We start from the raw sequence: 20,399 nt of genomic DNA, 5'->3' as shown, positions 1-20,399 counted from the left end.
CCTTTAAGTTTCCTTCCCTTTTCTTGATCCTGCCAAACATCAAAATGCAACCTAGTCACATCATGTATTAAGAATCAACAATTAGAAACTTAACAGAGTTAGATAGTATACTTACCTGAAGCAGAGTCAAACATTTTGTCTCTACTTTCTTTCAGATCTTTCAGGTAGTCAGGGCAGCTTCGCTTCCAATGTCCTTTCTATTGACAGTAAAAACATACAGACTCTTTGGGAATGGTACACGGGACTATCACAGACTTATCCTTTCTCTCTACCATTTGGTCAACCGTGTTGACCATGGCCAATCCCTTTCCATTGGGAAGAGAAAACTTTTCCGGACTTCCAATGTTACCATTGCCAAGGTCCATGGAAGTTTGAGAAGTAGATCTTCCACCCAAATTTACTTTTCCAGTGCACCAAAACATTTCTGGTTCAGCAGCAACAAGCAAATAAGTAAGATCAATAAGGGTCATGTCGTCGTCTGTCACATAGTAGTCCTTAATGAACTCACTATACGACTCAGGAAGTGATTGAAGAACCCAGTCAACAGCAAACTTCCTTGAGACTTCGACACCCAACACTCTCAGCCTGTCGATATGTGACTTCATCTCCAAGACGTGAGAACACACAGGCCTTCCATCTTCATGTTTCATTGCAAGTAGGGCTTGAGTGACCTTGAATTTTTCAAGTCTTTGAGCTTGTGGGTCAGGGAGGATAATTGGAGGAGGTGGAGGAAGAGAAGTATGATTTCCATGATCCAATCATGAGACATCATCTTCATTAGGAAATCTTGTTCCAAGAGATTTGGGAAGACTATAATTGTCTGAACCAGACATCTACAATGGGAGAAATTCAAGTTAGTTGATTTAAGTCCTTAATAGAACACCCAATATGAAATATTAAGGCTAGGACCCAACACAATATTTTATAACTTGGAAGAGGGATGTCGTAATCCAAGCTACAAAATATTTGAAGGTAGGCGAATGACGATTCACCAATTTCCACCATGAAAAACGAAATAGACATTAGGTTTTAATTGGATTGAAACTCCTAGATCTTTTGAGATTCATTGAACTTTTCAATGGCATGTTTAATTCTCGATTGTTCCCTCTCAAGTTTGTGACTGGGATGTCGAGGATCACAAAGAAGGTGTGAATAACCATGCAAATTAACTTGGTACCCTTAATTTTATAACCTAATCGATGCGCCGGTTACCCACACGCGCTCCATCGATCTATGATAAACATTAATTCACCATTTTCCACTCTTACTAGTCCATGTTAGTGTGTCGGTTACCCATACACGCTCCACCAACGACTTTGTAAGGTACAAAGTGTAATTTCATGGGTTAGCACCATCTTCACATAAAGTAACTAAGATTGGGAATTTATAAAAGGTTTAGTTACTTTATATTTATCATTATACTTATAATGAGAATTATAGTCCTTGTCCTACCCGTTCGGCTAACGACCCTCCACCAGTCAAGGAAGCGATGGGTGAGAGTATACACCCATTAAGCTGCCATTTTATAGGCAACAACCTTATACCCCCCTTATAGACCGGCTTCGTGAATGAGGCCTACTAACGGTAAGACTGACTTGCTCTTATACATACATATATATATATATATATATATATATATATATATATATATATATATATATATATATATATATATATATATATATATATTATTAGCTTGTAATACTATAAAGTATAAGGGTTGAATTTTAACTTTTAAAACTCTAGGGTTTGGAACTAAAGTGTGTGTGAGACTTTACAAATTCCAAAACTTGAGGGCAAGTTTTAAAACTATTCAAGACTTTTCATTTCTATAACCTATGAGTCTTAATGGCTTTAAAGAAAAGAATTTTGGAATTCCATAACTTGAGGACAAGTTATGGAGTCCATTAATTAACATTTAGATCAAGAATTACACTAACAAACAATTTGCAAATAATTCCTATGATCTACCAAAACTCATAAGTATGAACATTCATATCAACAATTTCAAGAATCATATAAACATATTTAAAACTTGAAAATTTGATAATAACCATTGAAAATGGATTAGCATAATCATTCTCACACCAAAAAAAGGTTTTATAAGTCCAAAACAGTTTAGGGTAATGATTCTAGTCCATTTCGAGCAGCAAAACTCGAAAAAATGCACATAGGGCCTCCTACTCGTCGAGTGCAAGAGCCTACTCGACGAGTAGGATGAGTTTATACTCTGACTCGTCGAGTCCCCCCATGGACTCGGCGAGTCCACTGAACAGTGAACAATATTTCGACTTTTTAAAGCATTTTGCATCAAGTATAATGAAAACAAGCCTAGGCTCTGATACCACTGAAGGGTTTTGAGCATTCTAACACTCCTATGGTGTACATGCAACCCTAGAAACCTTGGATCTATGTTTTCTCTATTATACATGCAAATATGATTTTTTCAAGGTTCTCATCCTAACTAACATACCATGGGGTACTTGTAATATAAAACTTAGTGGGATGACATACCTTTTCTTGTGGTTGATTCCTTGCAGCTTCAAGAGCCTAGCACCAATAATGTGGATGCCTCAAGTGGAATCACAAATCACCAAAACACCTTGGAAAAACTTGAGAGAATAGTAGTCACTCTAGAAATCGGCCCACTCTTGTTTACTCACACACTAGTGCCATTTCATGTGCCAAAGACCTCTTTATATAGTATGAAGGATTAGGGTTACATTCATGTAAACCCTAATACCCATGACCTTTCATTTCCATAGGATCCATGGGTTAAAACTCCATGGACTATCCATGCAAGTTTAGCCCAACCTAAATGAACTTGGCCCATTCTATATATATATATATATATATATATATATATATATATATATATATATATATATATATATATATATATATATATATATGTATATATATATATATATAAGAGTCCATATTTAATTAGTTCCTTTTGATCGCTAAATTAATTCTAAATTAATTCTTGATCAATACTAATTAAATAATGTGATTTCATATTAATATATTATAACTTATAATATATTAATAAACCATAGACATACTATTCTCAAAAGACTATCCATACAAATTGTTCAGGTGAAGTGCAACCCAAATGGACCATGCTACTCTCGGGTCGAGTACATACCAATAATAGTTATGGGATTAGACATCTAATCCAACACTTCCTACCTATCAAAGAAACTGGCAAGATGGAGAAACTGACAAGAACTTACATTAGGGAGATTGTACGACTGCATGGTGTACCCATATCTATTATCTTTGATAGAGACAATAGATTCACTTCAAGATTCAGGCAGTCGCTACAAAGTTCCATAGGAACTAGGTTGGACATGAGCACAGCCTACCATCCGCAAACAAACGGAAAAAGTGAGAGGACCATCCAAACCCTAGAATATATGTTACGAGCCTGTGTGATTGACTTTGGAAAGGCTTGGGATACTCACTTACCCCTTGTCGAGTTCTCCTACAATAACAGTTATCACACAAGCATAAAGGCAGCTCCATTTGAAGCCCTCTATGGGCGGAAGTGCAGATCCCCTCTATGCTGGGCTGAGGTGGGTGACACACAGTTAGCTAAAGGACGAGTTCCTGAAAGCACTCTCATGGGTCCGAAAATCATTTGGGAAACGACATAGAAGATTGTTCAGATTCGTGAACGATTGAAAGCCTCTAGAGACCGACAGAAAAACTATGCTGACAAGAGACGGAAACCTTTGGAATTCCAGGTTGGTGACCGTGTTCTATTGAAGGTCTCACCCTGGAAGGGCTTGATACGCTTTGGAAAGCGTGGGAAGCTAAATCTAAGGTACATAGGGCATTTTGAGATTATCGGTAGGATCGACCCTGTAGCTTACAAACTCAAACTACCTCGAGAACTTAGTAACGTACACCCTACCTTCCACATTTCGAACCTAAAAAAGTGCCTATCCGATGAGACTCTTGTTATCCCACTCGATGAAATCGAGATCAATGAGAGCTTCAACTTCATGGAAGAACCTGTAGAAATCATGGACCGGGAGGTCAAGCAAACAAAGCAAAGCCGTATCCCGATAGTGAAGGTTCGCTGGAATGCAAAGCGGGGACCCGAATTCACTTGGGAGCGGGAGGATCAAATGAAACTTAAATATCATCACCTTTTCCCTTAGTCTATCTGTATTTGCTTAAACTCTAATTTTAGGACGAAATTCCCTTTAACAGGGGGATGATGTGACAACCCAAAATTTCTATCTTGTAAAGTCAATCAATCCGATCAAAAGTCAGACTTGTTTCTGTTACCTTTTAGCCTTGCTAAGAGTCATTTTATGAGTTATAAGCCTTGTACACTTAAGGATTGGATGTTTAGAAGTGTTAGCTTGAGATCATTGAGTTGCAATCGAGCTGGAAACTCCATCAAAAGGAGTTCACGGCCACAAAATAGGTTCACGGCCGTGAACCCATCTTTGGGCTGTAAACAACCCCCTATATATATAAAGTTGGCTCCTTTTTCTTCACTTTTTCAACTCTAGCCGTGAACACATCCTTTCTCTCTCAACTATCTACAACCGTGAACACTTCTAAAGGCCTAAAAAACATAAGTATCTCATCCATCTTCTTGTTGTCTCTTTAAAACACTTGATTTCCACCTTTGATTCAAGACCCCTTTGCAAGATTCTTCAAGAGTTCACGGTCGGGAACCCTTCATAGGGCCATGAAACCTTCATAGATGAAAGATTGGACTGTGAACCCTCCATCTTTGGCCGTAAACCCTTCATAGGATAAAGCTTGGTCCGTGAACACATCATGTTTTCTTAGGCCGTGAACCCTCCCAAGGTCGTGAACACTCCTTGTTTGGCCATGAACACCTTTCAACCAATCATTTGTGATTCTAGCACTTCATTGAAAGTGTTTCCTAGTTCCTAAGGTTGTTTCCCTTACATGTTAGTTGTTATATACACTAATTGTATACATATATGTGTTATTATATGCTTAATAGGATCCGTTTGTGCTCGAGATTCGCTTGACATACTTAGCATCCTATATCGATCTTTCATTCGAATCATTCACTACAAGTGAGTTCATACCCCTACAACTACACTTTTAAATGCTTTTTAAATGCTTTTAGGGGGGGGGGGATACAAGTAAAACACAATGAAATTGTGTTAACCATTTACATGTGAAAACAACATTCAAAAGGATTTCTTATACTCAAAACTTGTTAAAACTCTTTTAAAGCTTTTATAAACTTCTTTTATATCAAATCATATTCGTCTATCTATCTACGTATAAGTATGCTTTAACAGACTTAGGACTATTGCTAGATACCTTGACTCCTGTTCCTTGTTTGGTTGTGGGCTTGGGGTAGGATCACTAGTCCGAATATCGGTTAAATCATAGTTATACTTATTAAATACATATATGAATATTAAACCCATTTTAAGGATTATACTTAACTTAGTTGCTTGGTGAGTAATTGAGTATTTTCTATAAATCAGTAAAAGTCAAACAATCATACTAGTAAACTATAATAGGTATAGTTTAGAGGATTACTACTTACTACGTCTAGACCAGTGAAACTTACATGACTTAGTTCTTACATGAGCCAGTTCATACATGATTCAGAACATACATACTATAAATGAACAGGAAGGAACATAGATACTATAACTAGAACAGGAAGGAACATATATACTATAACAAGAACAAAATAACAATAATGTGAGTCACTACTTCATGGTATAGCAATATACTTGTTATGCCACGTTTTGTAACCAGAGTCTCCTGGAGGGAGAGCGGGCATTGTGTGTATAGATCTATACGGGACTGACAATCCTACATCCCAACTGTTAGCTACAGTCCGGCAGGCAAGCCAAGGGGTGACAAATGTCACATTAGTTTCGACGCTGTAACACCGTAAATTTTCAAATAAAATTTTCATTTAAAAAGACAATAAAACACATGTCGCTTTTGCTCAAAAATCGCAAGTATCAATTTATCAACATATTTCAAAAGTTGTTTATCACAAATCCAGGATCCTCCGATAATATATCTCTACTCAGATGTGTGTACAATCGAGCCGGCGCCTTCCCGCGATCCTGATAAGAACCTGAAACACATAACACATACACGGTAAGCACGAAGCTTAGTGAGTTCCCCTAAATACCACATACAACAATTCGCCACTCGAGGCTATACTCAGTAAGACCCTCCGGTCTATGTGTCTCAGTGGGACCCTCCAGTCTCGTAGCTCGTTGGACCCTCTGGTCCGGTCTAGCTCGTTGGACCCTCAGGTCCGGTCTGATTGAGAACCCTATGGCCTCATAGTTCGTTGGACCCTTCGGCCCGGTCTAAGCAACAAACAATATAGCATACAATACATATCACACAATCATGCATAACTCAAGCAAGCACATAAGACCCTCTGGTCACACATAATTACCACTCTAGGTAAAGTATAGTGAGAAGACTCACCTGACAAGCAGCAAGTAAATAACCTCGCACCCGAATCTCGAACTAGCCTCCGCCTAACACAAGGGATGAATATCACTAATTAATACTCTTTTCACAATTCAAACAACCGAAGGCTATTCTTTCTCTTTCTAACTCTTTGAAGTGGATAAAATACCATTTTATCCCTCCATGGTCCTTATTACTCATGTTGACCAGAACCCCCAGAGTCAACAGAAGTCAACAATCGAGTCAACAGTCCAAGTTTGACCCGACTCGTCGAGTGTACTCTTGCGACTCGTCGAGTCCCCTCGTATCCTCAGAAGACTAAAAAGTCTAGCTCAACTTGTCAAGTTGACCCCCAACTCGCCGAGTTATCACTCAATCAACCCATCGGGACAAACCCTCACCGACTCGTCGAGTCAGCTCCCTTCGATCAGATTCCTCATTCAAATGATTTAAGGCAGATCCATCACCCCAAACACTAGATCTACCATCCTAAGGGTCGATTGTCACGTAAAGCTGCAAGCTTACGTTTAAACATGGCATATAAGGCTCATAATGCCAATATAACTCTAACAAGGATGATTAACCACAATAACTCTTCTATGGTTAAATAAATCTATAATCTTTGGACTCTTTGGACCTCACAAGGTCCAGATCTGAAGTCTAGGCCTCAAGAGAGACCTTATGCATACAAAGTCCCAACAATGGTGGAAGAAACCCTAATCTTCCATATTTACAAGATCTAAGCAAAATAATAAGAAAGGTGCAAGCTTTTACCTCTTACTCAAGCCCTTGCATGAAGTTACACCAGATCCACTCATTCTCTAGCTCCCTTGATGGGTGATCTCCTCTTCTCCTCAAGAGATGCACTAGTCTACTCCAACTTTTAGCTTCTAAGACTCTCATGGCTCTCTATACACGTTTAGGGTTTACTCTCAACGAAGGGTAGCCACAAATGAGGGTATAAGTTCCTTTAAATAGGTCCCAAACCCGGGAAATTAGGGTTTCTCTGCCCAACATCTACTCGGCGAGTCAGCTCTCTGACTCGTCGAGTCCAATCATTAATCCCACGTGGACACTCGACTCTACTCGACGAGTTGGACTCACAACTCGTCGAGTCACTCCATAAATCTCAATATTAATCACACAATAATATACTAGTCAATTATCATGGTTATAGCCTCATCACATTTTACCTTAATTTAACTAATTGGTTTTAAGGTAGTTTGTACTTCAGTAGTTATTTTATACAACACTACTGTACATCTTCATGTTTTCCCATTACATTCATATAGTGATATTCTCACATCGAGTAATGCAAACTATTTTCTAGTAAAGATAGTCATAAACTTGGGAAAACATACATTTTTACGAGAAAACAAACATACAAAACAGTCGGGTCTTGGTAGAAGACTACTTTCCATTTTAGTAGAAAATATAGGATTTTCTAGGAAGTATAAAAACATTTACATCAAAAACACTTACAAACATTTTCATCAAACTAATGCAAACATTTGACACAAAAATACTTATGAACTCACCAGCTTTAATGCTGATCTACGCTTTCAAACTAACTTGTATTCTCAAGTCAACAGTAGACAGGTACCGATGGCCAGGTTTTGAGAAGACGGAGCATATTCAAGACTCGTCTTTATTTTGATTTCATATTTTGGTGTCTTACAAACTTTACACAGAACACACTTGTATTAACTATATTATTAATGCAATGGATGATGTTGTTGCTTTTTTTACTATTGTGCATTGTTATGATACTGTACATGACGTCCTCCGCCCCCGAACGTTTCCGCCGTTCCGGTTTGGGGGTGTGACATATGGCATACTGGACTTACTCCAGCATCGGGTGTTGGAGTGATGTACTGGGCCGGGGTCCTACAGTGGCGGGTGGTGTGCCCCTTCTTGTTGCACATATTGCAATGCAACTCCCGGTAGACTCCATTATGATGGAAGCTGCACTTGTTGCATTTTGGGAGATTTCCAGCATATGGTTTTCTTGGTGTTGAGGTAGTAGGGTCAGTGGGGGTATCGACTGCTACAACTTGTTGCCTTTTGGTTGGTCCTTGAGTCGAACTGCCCCCTTTCTCGTTCCTGAACTTTCGTTTCATGTTCTTAGGTTTGTGGTTTGGGGTGTCCTTGTAGGCAGCCACTCGTTGGTGCCCTTGCTTATTACTACGATTGGAATTGTCGACATCGATTCCATTTTCGTTTGCGTTGTTAGCGTTGAGTTGTGCCATGACGGCTGTCACGGCAGCTGTGACCGCGGCTTGAAAAGTGGTGGTGTCTATCTTTATAATTGGTGTTTCGCCGTTTGGCCGGTTACTTCCATGTAAATGCATGATTCTGTTGCATGGTGAGAAACGACTTATGTGATAACCCCAAACTTTTTTTTTCGTTTCCGTTAATCAACTTCCGTTAAAAAAAATTTGAATTTTATTGAGTCTCATCAAATTCCTTCGGTTTGGAAAATCATTTAGTTATATAATATACGAGTAGGGACCAAAAACCGCGCGAAATTCGAGTTTTCCTTCGAACAAAACAATAGTTCACGGCCTGACTAGAGTTCACGTAAACTCGTTTGCGGTCAATGCCAGGTGGACCCCACCACCGACCACGAAAACCCCCTATAAATACGTGTCCCTACCCTTCATTTATACTTTTCTGGCCGAAAACTCTCTCCTTCTCTCTCTAGACTCTTGACCGTAAACACCAAAAACGCCATTGTTCTTACGGAAATCATTGAGAATCACCATTGGGAGTCATTTCGGAGCATTTAGAACACATTTTCATCAAAATCCAACATCACTGTTCTTGAGTTTACGGCCGTACACACTTCATATCTTCGAATCTTCAAAAGCCGTAAACCCTTCAAGAGGCTGTTCACGGCCGTAAACCATTCCTAAGTGCTGAAAACACGTTTTCCTCGATTCAATCAACTCCCGGTAACATTCCTTAACCGAACACAAGTGTTTTTCTAACACTTTACTTAACGAAATCGCTAATTTAAATGCATATATGTATTTATTGATATTAGGACTCTGTTAGGTGCCACGTACAACGACCCGATGATCTTCGTTTCCAGTCGACGTTTTCACACAACAACTGTGAGTTCATACCCCTACATTTTTCCGAGTTTTTAAGGTTTACGCGGCGGGGGGGGGGGGGGGGTGGAATACAAGCCAAACATAAATGATTTTATGAAATTTATACAAAAGGATTTCAATAAACTTAAAACGGATGCAATCGATACAAACATACAGTTTCTATATTTTTATAAAATATTTAGATATTTTATCCCTTCTGTGTTATGTCGAGCATAAGGGACGTTTTCAACTTACAAGCTTAACCACATAGTTTTCAGATCAATACATGATTATACATATACAAACACACAAACTACAATAGGTATAGTTTGGGAACTCATACAAGGTTATACATATACAAACACACAAACTATAGTAAGTATAGTTTGGAAATTCAATACATGGTTTACATATACATACACACATCTTTTATGAATAATATTTAATAAAAGGTTTTTCTCGTATTATTACTTATAATATCGTTAATCTAGCTTGAGAGACACGTCTTTGGGTGCAATTACATGTACTAGTGGAAGACTACCCCTTATGATCCAGAGTGTCCTCGAAGGAGAGCGTGATTTTTGTGTATAGATCTATACGGGATTGACTATCCCGCACCTTGCTGCTAACTACAGTAGGACCGACAGGTTTACGGGTGACAAAGTCATAAAGGATACTGGTGCCCGATTCGCGCCATATCAAGTTTAGTATGGTAATAAAACTCGCAAATAGATAACAACGATTTACTTATGTACTAATATACTATACATGAACAATGACTATTTAGCATAATTTTGGAAAATACATGGTTTCTTTATGAGAAATAAAACTACCGTACATACTGGTAGTAACTAGGGTTTTCAAACAGAATATTCCACACAGAGGCGTTTCATACAGAATTCATCATACAATACATCTAGTAGTAACCAAACATACAAACTAATATGTTTTATATACTACAACCGGATATAATAACAAACATTCATGGTTAGTTCTATAACTCTTTAGTTTATGCATCAGTGTTACGTATGAAGAATACTCGATAGACTGTGGGATATGTGATTTCCGCCTCATTTCCTGTTCCTTGTTTGGTTGTGGACTTAGGGCAGATCCACATAATCGACTGTCTGTTCAATATTGGTTTATACGTGGCTAGCATGAACTAAATGGTTATAGATGGAACTGATAATATCTCACTTTTACTAAAGAAAATATTGGATTTTCTTGGAAACATACAAACATTTTTACTGATTCTTTAACAGGTTTTTATTACAAAAAGATACTTATGAACTCACCAGCTTTATGCTGATACTCGTTCAAAACTGCTTGTATTCTCAGGAAATCATTAGACAGGTACCTCGACCGACTTTTGAGAAGACGGAGCGTATAGAGTCTCGTCTGTTACTTTTGTTATACTTTTGGATGTATAAAAATATGAAGTAAATTGATGTAAACACTTATTATATATATATATATATATATATATATATATATATTCAATGTAATGGTTGTATTTACTTTGATTACTATGATTCAATCGTTGTGATACTATACATGAATTCATCCGCCCCCGAACGTTTCCGCCGTTCCGGTTTGGGGGTGTGACAGATTGGTATCAAAGCTATTGTTTATAGTGAACTAAGTATACCGAACCTTACATGGTATACAACTATAAAAACTAAGGGGCCGAAGTGCTCTGGACTAAAAGTATACTTCTAAAATATAAGTATTTTATAAAGAGTATACAAGTATCCGTAAGTAGAAATGGTATCATAAGTAGAACAAAATAAAAGTATTTGGATGTTGAACACTGCAGTTAAACCTGGATAGTTATGTAATCATGTCTGGGATCAATATAGCCTGATCAACTATATTTATTTGAGACATGACCAACATGTGTCTGGGAGTGACCGTGATGTTGCAGCAAGCCTAAAACTTACCAAACCATATACATCAAGAGATCGATAGAACAGAACATACAACATTAAAAATACTATAGGAGTATTTTAGCTACTATAAGATAACAACAAAGTATCGAACATACGATTATAATACTATAGAAATATTATTAGACTCGACATTTATTAACTATCCCTTTCACCTCTATTCTCGCGTAGATAACATGGCTGGATTCAGTCTTCCTGACGACCCGTACTAACCCAACCAAGGAAATAATGGATGGCTCAAGGAAGAGCCGGAAGAAAATCATGAAATTCCTTTGGACGGTGACTTCGCAGAACAATTCCCTAAAGAGGCCGACTCAGAACCTGAAGTTGAGAACCTACCCCAAGTGGCCCCAATACCAAATCCTAACCACCGAATTGAATTCCAAGGTCCGACGCGTATGTGGGTTGGGAGTTTGAATAGGTGGAGCCACGAGCAAGGCCAACCCCTCCCATACAACGGAGACCGCAACTTCTACAATTTGAACGAGGGAGGCCCCACAGATAGGGCCCTTCCAATCCTGGTTTGCCGAGTGGCTCGCAATGTTGAGCTAGGTGTGGCAACCATTCAGCAAACTGTGGAACTCGAAGCGGATTCAAACACCAGTACGGATCACATTCATCGCCTTGAAATTGCTCATGGGAGAGCTATAGAGACAATGAAGCTCTGCGGCAAGAGCTAGCTGCAACCTGAGCTGAGGTCATGGAGCTCCGAGCATGCCAATCAGTATATGAGAGACACCTACTTAATGTGGAGCGTCAACTGGCCGAATTAAGGATTCATCCGAGGGGTGCCCATCACCGATAAGGAATACTCTACTCATCCTTTCTTTTGGTTTAAGGGATAACGTTATATCTATGCTCTAAGTAGCACTTTTCCCCGTAAACATTCCTGCCTTGCAAGTACTGTTTTACTAGTTCTTTATGTTGTCAAATTTTCCCTCTGTTGGTATGTTGTAGACCCACTCCTAGGCCAGGTTTTCCGAACTCTGTGTAATCTCAATACCAACTACGATGACAACAATCTTATTTCAGTTAAAGACCATCATTATCAAAAATATATTGTAGATCAGTAACATGCAAACTAAGTAACTCTATCAAAGTCATACCACTATTTCATATTTGAAACTTATATCTGAGAAATGCCACCTCACAAACGTCTCGACAGAAATTCATTCAAGAATAGCCAATTCAAATCCAAAAGTTTATTTCATATAGACTTCTTTTATGGATAATTATTAGGACACTATAGGAGTCGGATTATGATACTCTTGGAAGCCAGTATAACCTAGCTTAATTAACGCTCGTGCAATACCCACTTCTATAGAATACACCTCAGGAACATTATCAGAACCATTCAGGGTAGCCCTCCAAGGCGTGAAATTTATAAGTATATAAATTCATGAAATACAACTACCGAGGACCATCGTTACTCACTAGATCGTTTCTCGTCATGCCACAGAACCATGTCTTCACAAGGAGGTAACCAACCAACTGGCGAGACACCATTTCTGCAGATGGACTTCGCTACATTTCAGGCCACAGTCACAGCCTCCGTAAACGTTGTCATGGCGCAAATCAATGCCAACAACCCAAATGAGAATGGAAACAGTATCAACACTTCAAACCGTAGCAACACACCAGGAAACCGAAAAGCGTCTAGCCAGGATGATACTCCAACTAACAAACCTAAGAATAATAAACGAAAATTATGGAACAAAAAGGAGCGCAAGTTATCTCAAAAACTTGCCAAGAGACAACAATCTGTGGCAACTTCTGCAGCCACGATATCTGCCACTCCAGCACCAATGCCAGTACGACAATACGCTGGGAATCTACCAGATTGCAAAAGATGCAACTTCCATCATATAGGAAGATGCTGCACATTGCAATGTAAGAACTGCAACAGACAAGGACACACCACTCGTTTCTGCAGGGCACAGGCCCGATCAATCACTCAAGGTCTTGGCGTGGAAGTAAGTCAGGTTTGTTACAGTTGTGGCGAACCTGGACATTTCAAAAGAAATTATCCAAGGACTAAAAATGGCGAAGAAGCTCGCTCCCATAGGACCCCGACTCAATACATCACTTCAACTACCGATGCTAGTATAATTCAAGTATGTCATGCATGTGGTGAAATGGGGCACTTTAAGAGAAACTGTCCGACGGAGAGAAATGACGGAGGAGAAGGAGGAGTGTAGCAGCATGACATATAAGAGCAACGAGGAACCCCTCTCCCTTTTTGAGGTTTTGGTACGTCTTCTAAATAAAATTTCCTTAAAGACTTAATCTATATTAATATTAAAATTTGGGGAAAATAATTAGTAATTATAAATAACTCACTCGTCCGAACAAGTCACGACATCCATAAGAAAACTAAAGATCTGTTCAGGGAAGTTATGATGACTTAACTTATACATCAGGGTTGTGTATAGCTGAGATGTTACAGACTTAGAGTGAGTGATTCCGCCTTAATTCCTGTTCCTTGTCTGGTTGTGGATTTAGGGCAGAGTCACTCAGTCGACCGTCTTATTCATCTTAATTATACATAACTTGTATATGCCAAGCGATCATAGAGATATCAAGAAGAATCATAAAATAAAGTATCTTCACTAGTTATCAAAACACTTGCACTGATTGCACTCGCACATCGCGGTACAAGTGTGATAGTGGTAGCATCAAAGAGGAAACATAAAACACTAGAACGTTTATACAGAGTACATTGTCGAACACACTAAAGATACACCGTCGTATGGCAATCATTTCTCTCAAATCGGCCTAACTTTTGTCTCTGTAAAGAGTCCTTTATCATCATTCGTCATGGATTGGCGTGGTCCTCACCATACTAAGTTCATACGTTTCCAACACCTTGACCGTCAAATTCACGAAACCCTCGTCATTTGTAACGACAACCCGACATAGACCTCTGAATCACTTCTCTCATATTCTAGACCCCGAAGTACTCATGCGGGGAGTACCTTACCCTCCGAAACCCTTCCGAATTATACCCAGTAAACTCTCCCGAACTATCACTCGTCCAATGGGTCGAGTTTAAGCTTAGAGACTAACACAAATCCATATTCAAGAGTTAGACAAGAGAGTCGTGCTGATAAGAGACGAAAACCTTTGGAGTCCCAGGTTGGTAACCGTGTTCTTTTGAAGGTCTCAACCAGGAAAGGCACGACACGCTTTGGAAAGCGTGAAAAGTTGAATCTGAAATACATAGGGACATTTAAGATTCCCACTAGGATCGGTCCCGTAGCATACAAATTTCGTTACCCCGAGAACTTAGCCGCGTACATTCTGTCTCCCACGTGTCGAACCTAAAGAAGTGTCTGTCTGATAAGACACTTGTAATTCCCCTCGATGATATCGAACTAGATGAGAACCTTAACTTCGTGGAAGAACCAGTAGAGATCATGGACCGAGAGGTCAAACAAATGAAGTAAAGCAGTATCACAATAGCGAAGGTTCGCTGGAATGCCAAGCGAGGACCTGAATTCACTTTAGAGCGCGAAGATACAATGAAACAGAAGTATCCCCATCTCTTTCCGAGCCCATGATTTGTATTCTATGTTTGAATTTCGGGACGAAATTCCCTCTAACGGGGGGATGATATGACAACCCGAAACTTTTTTTTTCGTTTCCGTTAATCAACTTCCGTTAATAAAAATTTGAATTTTATTAATTCTCGTCAAATTCCTTCGGTTTGGAAAATCATTTAGTTATATAGTATACGAGTAGGGACCAAAAACCACGAGAAATTCGAGTTTTCCTTCGAACAAAACAACAGTTCACGGCCGTAAACCTGTTTACGGCCGTAAACTCATTTGCGGTCAATGCCAGGTGGACCCCACCACCGACCACGAAAACCCCGTATAAATACGTGTCCCTACCCTTCATTTATACTTTTCTGGCCGAAAACTCTCTCCTTCTCTCTCTAGACTCTTGACCGTAAACACCAAAAACGCCATTGTTCTTCCGGAAATCATTGAGAATCACCATTGGGAGTCATTTCGGAGCATTTAGAACACATTTTCATCGAAATCCAACAACACCGTTCTTGAGTTTACGGCCATACACACTTCATATCTTCGAATCTTTAAAGGCCGTAAACCCTTCAAGAGGCTGTTTACGGCCGTAAACACCCCTTCACGGCCGTAAACCCCCCTTTACGGCCGCAAACCCTTCCTAAGTGATGAAAACCCGTTTTCCTCGATTCAATCAAGTCCCAGTAACATTCATTAACCGAACACAAGTGTTTTTCTAACACTTTACTTAACGAAATCGCTAAATTATTGATATTAGGACTCCGTTAGGTGCTACGTACAACGACCCGAGGATCTTCGTTTCCAGTCGACGTTTTCACACAACAACTGTGAGTTCATACCCCTACATTTTTCCGAGTTTTTAATGTTTTCAGAGGAGGGGGGGGGGGAGAGAATACAAGCCAAACATAAATGATTTTATGAAATTTATACAAAAGGATTTCAATAAACTTAAAACGGATGCAATCGATACAAACATATAGTTTCTATATTTTTATAAAATATTTAGATATTTTATCCCTTCTGTATTATGCCGAGCATAAGGGACGTTTTCAACTTACAAGCTTAACCACATAGTTTTCAGATCAATACATGATTATACATATACAAACACACAAACTATAATAGGTTTAGTTTGGGAACTCATACAAGGTTATACATATACAAACACACAAACTATAGTAAGTATAGTTTGGGAATTCAATACATGGTTTACATATACATACACACATCTTTTATGAATAATATTTAATAAAAGGTTTTTATCGTATTATTACTTGTAATATCGTTAATCTAGCTTGAGAGACACGTCTTTGGGTACAATTACATGTACTAGTGGAAGACTACCCCTTATGATCCAGAGTCTCCTCGAAGGAGAGCGTGATTTTTGTGTATAGATCTATACGGGACTGAGTATCCCGTACCTTGCTGCTAGCTATAGTAGGACCGGCAGGTCTACGGGTGACAAAGTCATAAAGGATACTGGTGTCCGATTCGCGCCATATCAAGTTTAGTATGGTCATAAAACTCGCAAATAGATAACAACGATTTACTTATGTACTAATATACTATACATGAACAATGATTATTTAGCATAATTTTGGAAAATACATGGTTTCTTTATGATAAATAAAACTACCGTACATACTGGTAGTAACTAGGGTTTTCAAACAGAATATTCCACACAGAGGCTTTTCATACAGAATTCATCATACAATACATCTAGTAGTAACCAAACATACAAACTAATATGTTTTATATACTACAACCGGATATAATAACAAACAATCATAGTTAGTTCTATAACTCTTTAGTTTATGCATCAGTGTTATGTATGAAGAATACTCGATTGACTGTGGGATATGTGATTTCCGCCTCATTACTGTTCCTTGTTTGGTTGTGGACTTAGGGTAGATCCACATAGTCGTCTGTCTGTTCAATATTGGTTTATACGTGGCTAGCATGAACTAAGTGGTTATAGATGGAACTGATAATATCTCACTTTTACTAAAGAAAATATTGGATTTTCTTGGAAACATACAAACATTTTTACTGATTCATTAACATGTTTTTATTACAAAAAGATACTTATGAACTCACCAGCTTTATGCTGATACTCTTTCAAAACTGCTTGTATTCTCAGGAAATCATTAGACAGGTACCTCGACAGACTTTTGAGAAGATGGAGTGTATAGAGTCTCGTCTGTTACTTTTGTTATACTTTTGGATGTATAAAAATATGAAGTAAATTGATGTAAACACTTATTATATATATATATATATATATATATATATATATATATATATATATTCAATGTAATGGCTGTGTTTACTTTGATTACTATGATTCAATCGTTGTGATACTATACATGAAGTCATCCGCCCCCGAACGTTTCCGTCGTTCCGGTTTGGGGGTGTGACAAGTTCGTAAGTAACTATGGTCGTTTCTAGTTGTATTCTATCGATTTATATACACATATAAATTTCATGTTTTTTTGTACGATTCTCAATGTTTCTGTCAACATTCCAGTGATGTACTTATGGTAGTGAGTAGAAGTAGGTATTGTACAAATGTTAAGTTATTAAAATAGAATGTAGGTGTCAAAAACCTTAAGTTTGCTCGGGTTTTATAAGTTTTGGGATGGCATATCTCACTTGATATATTAGTTGTGATGAAAGATTCAATAATCCTAACACATAGTGTGAGTAGTGTAATCACTAACTCACCAGGTTATATTAGTTTATTAATTATTAATGTGACGCATAAGGTGTTTTGCCACCTCGCACGTCTCGCGAGTGGTCTCCTCTACTTTCTGCCCTTGCCATGATTGCCCTAGTTTCAGCTGTAAGGATTTTTTATCTCATGGCATCCATATGGTGTTCTTGTTCCTCATAGGTGTGTTGAATCTTCGCTTCGTCATGCTTCGAGCTTTGTCACCGATCTCCATTACTTCGGGATGCAGAGTCTGAAACCGAATGTGCAAGCGGATCTCTCATGATACAATCAGAGGTAGTGCTCGAATTGTGGGTGCTAGGGTCCGAAGTATTGTGTAGTGGGTGTATGTACTTTGTGTGCACATACCCTAGAAAGATGAAGATGAAAATGGTCTCATGTCTTTTCTTAATAGGGTAAGGTTCAATAGCAATTTCTCCAACGCGTTTTTCTTCGACCGATCCCTTCTCGGAATCCTCCCCGTGAACCCTCTTCTGGTTCTTCCTCAACTCCTCTGTTGGATGTTATAGTGGGGTTGTGATGCCTAGATATGTCATTTGTGCGAGAATAAGGGTGTATAAAGAATCTATGAGATTAATAAAACATTTCTATTGAAATTTTTATGGTGTAATCCTTACCAGGTCCTCCTATGATCACGTAGTGTATACAGATTATATATAACTAAGATTGAATAGACATTCGAATAAGTGATCCCACTCTAAGAGCACAACCAAACAAGGAATAGGAGGTAAAGCGAAACCACAAATTCTAAGTCTATAAAATCTTAATTATATATACTCTTAACGTATACACTAAGTAACTATAGACCTGCCAGTAAGGGTCTTTTAGTTTTCACCTAATTTATTTATAGTACCTTAAAATACTCCTATAGTATTTTAACTTTATGTTTGGTTCTAGTTTCCTAAAGGGTTGAGTACCTGTCTACTGGTTTCCTGAGAATACAAGAAGAGTTGAGTACTTGTCTACTGGTTTCCTGAGAATACAAGTGATTTTGCAAAGTGTCAACAATTAAGTTGGTGAATTCATAAGCATTTTCTATGAAAAGGGTTTGTAACTATTTCGCGAAAAATGGTTTCGTATATTTCCATAAAATCTGATATTTTCTTTAATATGAACTATAATTGTATGTAATTCCTTTGTATATTTTCCTTATAAAGTAATAATGTATGTTACCAGAAAATCCGATATTTTCTTAAATATGAACTGTAATTGTATGTAATTCCTTTGTATTTTTTCCTTGTAAAGTAACAATGTATGTTACCAGAAAATCCAATATTTTCTTAAAGGTGAACTGTAGTCTTAAACCCTAAGACCAAGATGTAAGTGAATGTTGTACTGAATATAGTATGTAGTTTTATTTCTTTTTATAAAACCAATGAAGTGTAAGCTTCCAGTAAACCAAGTAGTTTCGCTAATCCCTATGTGAGTTATTATAACCATGCTAATACGACTGATATGCCTGAACGACGTTCTTCAGGCGTCAGAGCTGGTAAGACATTTGTCACCCTAGACTTGCCGGTCTAACTGTAGCAAACAGCTGTGGTGTGGGGTTGTCAATCCCATATAGATCTATACACAACGGTCTCGCTCTCCCTCCAGGAGACTCTGTTATAATGCAGGACTTAAGGTGTACGCTAGGTAGGTACAGTGAAGAGAATGTCACACAAGAGCATTAACTAATTTACGTGAACTACGACTCATTTTTCTTGTAAAACGAAATAAGTATATCTTTGAACAATTTTATGTATCTTCAAAATGTAGGTGTGGTTAGTGACTTCCAAACTATACCAATTATATTTTATCTTGTTTGTTTGAAACTATTTATATAATCTTTTATATAAATATAAATGTGTATTCTTGTCGAGTATTAAAATATTAAAACATAATATTTTTGGGTTAAAACCCACCAAATTAGTAAATGGCTATAATGTTATTATTTTTGCTAGAAAAGCTAACTTTTAGAAAAAGTTTCCAAAAACCATGAAGTTTTACAATCATAAATTTTCTTATGATTTTATAACCTAGATTATGTTTGATTTAACAATATGTATATCACAAATATTTATACCAAAAACTCGTATAAACCATAACTTATGCAAATAATATTTTATCTTTATCATAAAGATGAAAGCATGAAATTGTTTGTGGGATAAACAAAGTTTTACTTGTATCCCCCCCCCCCCTAAAAAACATGAAAAAGGCTTGAAAATGTGGGGGTATGAACTCATCTTGGTTTGGTTTGGTGGATGATTTGAAGGAAGAAGGTGATGATTTTCGAGCCTAGCTCCTTGGTAAGAGCTCGAAGAACTTCTTGGAATGGTTGGTGTTCTAGGAAAACTAATACACGAAAATGTGTGTAATCTTGGTAATTTTAACTTAAGAATGCACAAAGACACTTGAGATACACAAGAATACTTACCAAATACTCTACGACCACTTAGATGATGATTGTTGAAGAATACTTAGCTTGTTCTTGAGAGAATTTTTGGTTGTATGGAGATGAAGTGTTAAGAGAGAATGAGACAAAGAAGAATGAATGGTGGAGAATGGTAGGAATGTTTCTTTGGACGTGACTTAAATGGAAAGAATAGGTATTGATATTTGATGGTCATTGGAATGTTCT

Source organism: Lactuca virosa, chromosome 4 (assembly GCF_052849685.1).
Source record: "Lactuca virosa cultivar CGN04683 chromosome 4, Lactuca_virosa_CGN04683_v6, whole genome shotgun sequence".
Lineage (NCBI taxonomy): Eukaryota > Viridiplantae > Streptophyta > Magnoliopsida > Asterales > Asteraceae > Lactuca > Lactuca virosa.
Note: the sequence above shows the minus strand (reverse complement) of the source record.